Below are 7,342 nucleotides of genomic sequence, written 5' to 3' on the forward strand. Positions count from 1 at the left end.
CGACCACGAGATGCGGGCCCTCGAGTGAAAGTTTAATATTTTATTTTCAGACAGTTATTATCTATCCGTCCGTCCGTCCGATGCGAGGTAACTGCGCCGTAGTATGGGGACGATACACCTAAACAAACATCGAAACACACGACGTCAGTCGACTACAGCGCACGGAAGAGAGAATATTCCTGCTAACGAGGCTCCCTGACTGACAGTTGACTGTTCGCTACTTTGGACGAGAGTGCATTAAATACATGAGATGTTCTCATTGGAAAGGCACCTCCTTTCGTCTACTAATCGCACAGTTTTCCAGTGCGGTCGCAAAACACAGACACTAAACTTATTACAGTGAACAGAGACGTCAGTGAACGAACGGACAGACCATAACTTTGCGAAAATATAGAAAATAAACTTTTCACTCGATGGAAGACTTGAACCATAGATCTCTCGTTCCGCAGCTGCTCACGCTAACCATGGGACCACGGCGCTCCTTAGCTCATACTATCCTTGATGTTGCATATCTTACGCATGGACTACTCAGTTTGTATATTTTGCTTATTTTTTCATAGTTCCACACAACTTCTTCCTGTTTTCTCTATTGATCTGTGTTCAGTTTTTCAAGGCCTGTCCACTGTGCCCACTTATAACTAAATCTGAGGGGGGGGGGGGGGGGTGCGATGGGGAGGTTCCCTTGTTAGTAATGTTCCGAGTGAACGTTGTTACGGGCAGGTATGACGTCACATAGCCATGTAGACATCGCCACTGATCGAAGCTGACGGTTTGTACCGCAGGCTGCGTTCTGAAGACACGGCGGGTGAACATTAAAGCGAGTGAGCTTGCGGCGGCTGCAGCGCGGCGCTGTTAGCGGGCGGCAGCTGGAGGAATACCCGTGGGCGCGGCGGCGCTCGCACCTGCTTGCTTCTTGGTGTAGAACTCGAAGGCGGAGAGCGGGCCGTTGGTGCTGGAGCAGCGCGAGTCGTTGGAGCGCAGCAGCACGCGCCAGCCGAAGCGGCGCTCCACGTCGCCCACCGCCAGCTGCACGCTGGGCAGCACGGCGCGCAGCGACTGCTCGTGCTCCGGGTCGTCGGGCGCGATCAGCGCCAGCTGCACCAGCCGCCGGCGGTCGGGGGCGGCGCTGGGGGCGGCACTGGGGGCGGCGGGGGCGGCCAGCGGAAGCAGCGCGACGGCGGCCGCCGCCACCAGCAGCCAGCGCCCGCGCCACATCACATCGTCGCCGCCTGCCGCGTTACCATGGTTACCAACGCTCAGCAACGTGCGTGCGTTACTGCCTGCCTGCCTGCCTCGTCAGACCGCGCAACGGCAGAAAACTCCGTGTCGTAACCACTGCCCGATGCCAATTTTCGATTCTTCATTTGCTTATTTACCTCAGGCAATAACAAACGTGAACTACAGCTTTGCTTACCTCACATGAGACACACTCTTCTACCCTGTGCATCTTTACCCTTTTGACTATCACTTTGTAAGTAGGCTGTTTAGGTTTTTTTATTGGTAACGCCACGTAGAGCTCTGTATGAAAATCACTGGCTGTGCTGTGTGCAGTCTGTGGCTGGTTCGCATTGTTGGAATTTGCTATTGTAGTGTTGGGCAGTTGGCTGTTAACAGCGCGTAGCGTTGCGCAGTTGGAGGTGAGCCGCCAGCAGTGGTGGATGTGGGAAGAGAGATGGCGGAATTTTGAGAGCGGACGATCTGGACGTGTGTCCATCAGAAAGAGTAAATTTGTAATATTGGATACCATGGACTGATATATATATATACATATATATAATGACTTTTGGACACTATTAAGGTAAATACATTGCTTGTTCTCTATCAAAATCTTTCATATGCTAACTATGACTATCAGTAGTTAGTGCCTTCAGTAGTTAGAATCTTTTATTTAGCTGGCAGTAGTGGCGCTCGCTGTATTGCAGTAGTTCGAGTAACGAAGATTTTTGTGAGGTAAGTGATTTGTGAAAGGTATAGGTTAATGTTAGTCAGGGCCATTCTTTTGTAAGGATTGTTGAAAGTCAGATTGCGTTGCGCTAAAAATATTGTGTGTGTGTTTAGTGTTTATCAGAATAAGTAAAGAGGGAAATGTCTGAGTACGTTCAAATAACGTAAGGGGTTAACCAGCATAGTAATTCATAAATTTTTCTAAAGGGACGTTCCAACTTCATGCAATCAAATACTACACTCATGCTCATAAATTAAAGATAACGCCGATGCATGGTGAAACAACGCTGTGGTGGGCGGTTTGCGGATTTAAATCACTTTGGAGTATGACCATGCGCTGCATTTGTTCTGCGGTCGTCGCACGGTGGCGCTGGCAGTAGTCCACATTCGCAGATCTATGTTGGTGCATGTCAGAGTACGGTGCAGCGAGTAAGTTTGCAGACGTTTTCAGACGTGCTAATGGTGACAGTGTGCTGAAAATGGCTCAAAGAACGCATATTGATGGCGTTATGAGTGGTAGAATACTAGGGCGACTGGTGGCTGGTCAAATACAGCAGGTCGTAGCACGGACGCTCCGTGTGCCACAAAGTGTGATTTCAAGATCATTGCAATGATTCCAGCAGACAGGAAACGTGTCGAGGCGCTAAAGTGCGGGACGTCCACAGCGCACAACACCACAAGAAGACCGATATCTCATCATCAGTACCCGCAGACTGCCACGGAGTACTGCAGGTAGCCTTGTTTGGGACCTTACCGCAGCCACTGGAACAGTTGTCTCCAGACACACAGTCTACAGACGACTGAACAGACATGGTTTACCAAGCTGCGACATAGTCGCGAAAAAACACAGTGACCCGTATGTGTAATAAGTTTCCTTTAATTTACGTCTATGGTCACAATCTTTTCTGTTTAACAGACTACCGGTTCCGGTCTTTAATGACCATCATCAGATCTGTCTCATAAAAACAAAGTGCATTAGGACTTTGTTTTTATGAGACAGATCTGATGATGGTCATTAAAGACCGAAACCGGTAATCTGTTAAACAGAAAAGATTGTAACCATAGATGTAAATTAAAGGAAACTTAAGACATGGTTTATTCGCCTGGAGACCCGCAAGGTACATTCCACTGACCCCTGGTCACAGGAGAGCCGAAAATGCCTGGTGTCAAGAACACAGTACATGGTCATTGGAACAGTGGTCCCAGGTTATGTTCGCCGGCTGGAGTGGCCGAGCGGTTCTAGGCGCTACAGTCTGGAACCGCGCGACCGCTACGGTCGCAGGTTCGAATCCAGCCTCGGGCATGGATGTGTGTGATGTCCTTAGGTTAGTTAGGTTTAAGTAGTTCTAAGTTCTAGGGGACTGATGACCTGAGTAGTTAAGTCCCATAGTGCTCAGAGCTATTTTGAACCTTTTGACTACCAACGGGGTTATCGGAGAACCAATTCCAATTTGTTGCATGTTACTGCTATGTATCAGTGTCCCACTGGTAAAGGCATAGGCCCTCTGCTGTTCCTGATTTTCGTAAATGATCTAGGTGATAATCTGAGCAGCCTCCTTAGAAAAATGGTTCAAATCGTCACTAGAGATTATGTGTAACGTAGCTTATCGATACCGCCGAAGTCGATGCGTCCAAGATTCAAAAATGGCTCAAATGGCTCTGAGCACAATGGGACTTAACGTCTGAGGTCATCAGTCCCCTAGAACGTAGAACTACTTAAACCTAACTAACCTAAGGACATCACACACATCGATGCCCGAGGCAGGATGCGAACCTGCGATCCTAGCGGTCGCGCGGTTCCAGACTGTAGCGCCTAGAGCCGCTCGGCCACCCCGGCCGGCAGCAGCCCCCTTAGACTGCAGATGACGCTGTAATTTACCGTCTAGTAACAACATCAGACGATCAATTCCAATTACAAAATGTTCTAGAGAGAATTTCCGTATGGTGCGAAAAGTGGCAATTGGCACTAAACAAAGAAAAGTGCGAGTTCATCCTCATGGGTACTAAAAGAAATCCGATATGTTGTGTACATAGTTCCGCGTAGTCAGCGCGTACACAACTTCGCAACTAGAGCGCGCCCCGCTAAGCACAACAGCGCAGGCGGAGCGCTCGTCCGTCTCCGCACTACGAGATGGCGCTGTCTTAGAGACGGACCAAGTTCTGCTTCCGCCAATCCGCGTATTAATACGTAACGCAGCCAATGAGATCGCTGCTAACATAGAACCTTTTCTCCTCGCAGATCACACTCGCGCAGTGATACCTGAACGCGCGAGGTATTATAACGAGTGTACAGACCTCCGATTAGTCAGTCTGCATTTGTCTGCACCAGTCTGTACCAGTCTGCATTAGTCTGTACTAGTCTATAGTCAAGTTTCAGTCTGCGCCTAATAAGATTATGATATTCCTGTACAAGCCATGAAGATTAATGAATAGACACTTTGTCAAGTATCAAAGATATGTGAGAAGAAGATTAAAGTACCAAGACCAAAGGAACCTCAGATTGTCAATTGTAAAGAGCATCCAGAATCAAGTTAAGTAAGGTTTATGATTGTTACTATTTTAATAAAAGTGTGTGAAAATTAATCAAGTTCTGTTTAAAGTTGGTCACTGTCAATCTGCTACTCTAAGCGTGCAAGTGGCATTTCTATCGTCTGACCTAACGGCAGAAGATAAAAACGCCACGATAAGACCACAAGACATATTGCTGACACTCGCCTACTTCGTTAGAGCGACAAGTCAAATAGTCTGATGGTGTGTGTACCGAAGGTCTTACAGTACGCACACCACACGATAAATTTTGGATATACGATGAATCGCACAAATCTAAGGGCTGTCAAATCGACTAAATACCTAGGACTTAGAATTACGAGCAACTTAAACTGGAAAGACCATATAGATAATATTGTGGGGAAGACGAAACAAAGACTGCACTTTGTTGGCAGAACACTTAGAAGATGCGACAAATCCTCTAAAGAGACAGCCTACATTACACTTGTCCGTCCTCTGCTGGAATACTGCTGCGCGGTGTGGGATCTTTACCAGGTGGGGTTGACGGAGGACATCGAAAAAATGGAAGGAAGGGCAGCCCGTTTCGTGTTATCGCGCAATAGGAGTGAGAGTGTCACTGATATGATACAGGAGTTGGGGTGGCAGTCACTGAAACAAAGGCGGTTTTCTTTACGGCGAGATCTATTTACGAAATTTCAGTCACCAACTTTCTCTTCCGAATGCGTAAATACTTTGTTGACAACCACCTACGTAGGGAGAAATGATCATCGTAATAAAATAAGAGAAATTAGAGCTCGAACAGAAAGATTTAGGTATTCCTTTTTCCCACGCGCCATTGAAGAGTGGAATGGTAGAGAAGTAGTATCAAAGTGGTTCGATGAACCCTCTGCCAAGCGCTTAAGTGTGCATTGCAGAGTAACCATGTAGATGTAGACGTAGATGAAGGGAATCCTACTAAATGTTAACAGAATTCTTATAATTATATATTGCACCTGTAGGTTGTGCTGTCCTCAAGTTCCATTGCCAACCCTCGTCACCGTATTGCCATGTCCAATTAGGTCGCACCTTGAGTATAGGCAACCCAGTTAACAGTTTCACAAAGCGGGCTGCCTGGGGGCCTTTCCGCACACATCGTGTCAACGACTTACACCCGCGAAATGACGTTTCCCAAATCCCACAAAGAGCATATTGAGCACCTGTAGTATGAGTTAAAAATTTGCAGAGATGCTTTGTCCACTGTTGTGTGTCTGTTTTCAGTATGCCTCTTGGGTTTTGCGCAGTCGTCCTCTGAAACTCTGGAGGTACTGTACATTCTGCCGCGGTACACACCGCCGCTTCCCCCACCCCCATGGAGAACGAAACGTTTGGAAACAATCCTTTCATATTGTTACTTCCGAGTAAGACATTAAGTAAAATAATCATACATTAATGTGTTTGAAGTAAAATTGATAGTCGAAGGGATAAATAGAAAATCAGTTTTAACCTATAAAATTATTGCATATTGTAAAGGATTATCCGCAAGTACGGCATCGATTCAGAAGACGCCTGTACGGGAACCGCTAGACATACAGAAAAAATGCCACGTATCGGTCGACAGAACATCTGTCCAAGTTTGGATTCGTAATATGCGCCGTGGTGAGGTCACAATGGCAGACAGGAGTGTCAGGACATGCGCACAAATCGTACGCTCCGTTGTCGCATGGAACTATTTCACGCCTGCAGACAGGCAATCCAACGAGCAGATTTCCGAAGTGGGCTGCAGCAGCGCCTTCCCAGACAATTCGTGTCAGCGACATCAATGAAATGCATTCACACATTCACGTCTGCCGCGTCATAAATGGTGCCCATACTGAGCACTTGTAATGTGAATTAACAACTGCGAAAGCTGCTCTGTGTGTCTGTTTTCTCTGTTTGTTGTAGCTTTCGCGCGGTAATCTGCCGAAACTCCGGAGTACATTTGAATAACCTTGTATACTGTCACTGAAAGTGTGGTGTCACTGCAAGGCACCACACTTGCTAGGTTGTAGGTTTCAAATCGGCAGCGGTCCGTAAGTACACATCGGACCCGCGAGTCGCCACCGTCGACGCTAGCAGACCGAGCGCCGCCACTCGGCTGGTCTTACGAGACGAGCTAGCGCACTGGCCAGTTCTACAGCCGACTTTAATAGGAATGGTTCACTTGTTATAGCTTCAGAGATCTCATTTGCAGAGACGCTAGTTAGCAAAGCCTTCAGCTAAATCAGTAGCTACGACCTAGCAGGGGCCACATACAGTTTATGCATTGACAATTGATCTACACTGCTGGCCACCGTAAATGCAACACCGTGAAGGAAGCATCCGAATCAAGTGAAATTTACACCATAGGTTTGCAGCGATGAGATATGCAACTGATTAGAATTTCAGCGCAGACGCACATCACACGCGCCTGTGGCGCCACCTCATAGCGCCATTGAAGGCTTGGCGATTTCGACGAGTGTACGTTCGGCACGTGTGTTTACCTTGGGGTTGTTTCACAAGACGATCAGTTATGCCTCGTAGACAACAGCGAACATCGTTTGATCAAGTATCCGAGTTCGACAGAGGAAGGATAGTGGCTTACCGAGATTGTGGATTATCATACAGAGAAATCGCTAATCGTGTTGGACGAAACGAAACAACTGTAGTGCGGATATGTGACCGTTGGATGCAGGAGGGTACGACGGACCGACGTGGTCGATCCCATTCACCTCGGTGCACCACTGCACGTGCTGATAGGCAAATTGTGCGCATGGCAGTGACGGATCGCTCAGTGACATCCCGAACCATAGCACAGCACATTGCGTCTGTAACGCATCATCCAGTGTCTGCGCGTACCATTCGACGCCGTTTACAGCAGAGTGGTCTGTCCGCA

The 7,342-nt window shown here is 47.7% G+C and overlaps 1 protein-coding gene across 2 annotated transcripts in view; it reads right to left on the minus strand.

Moving 5' to 3' along the window:
- Positions 1-1,066, minus strand: part of LOC126259294 (atrial natriuretic peptide receptor 1-like) — a 1,315,450-nt gene extending 1,314,384 nt beyond the window's left edge. For both annotated transcript variants that reach the window (XM_049955955.1, XM_049955954.1), the window contains exon 1: positions 903-1,066. The gene's annotated coding sequence lies outside the window, so the exon portion shown is untranslated. The remainder of the gene's footprint in view (positions 1-902) is intronic.
- Positions 1,067-7,342: the final 6,276 nt, after the last annotated feature.

The sequence above is a fragment of the Schistocerca nitens genome, chromosome 5 (genome assembly GCF_023898315.1).
Source record: "Schistocerca nitens isolate TAMUIC-IGC-003100 chromosome 5, iqSchNite1.1, whole genome shotgun sequence".
Classification (NCBI taxonomy): domain Eukaryota; kingdom Metazoa; phylum Arthropoda; class Insecta; order Orthoptera; family Acrididae; genus Schistocerca; species Schistocerca nitens.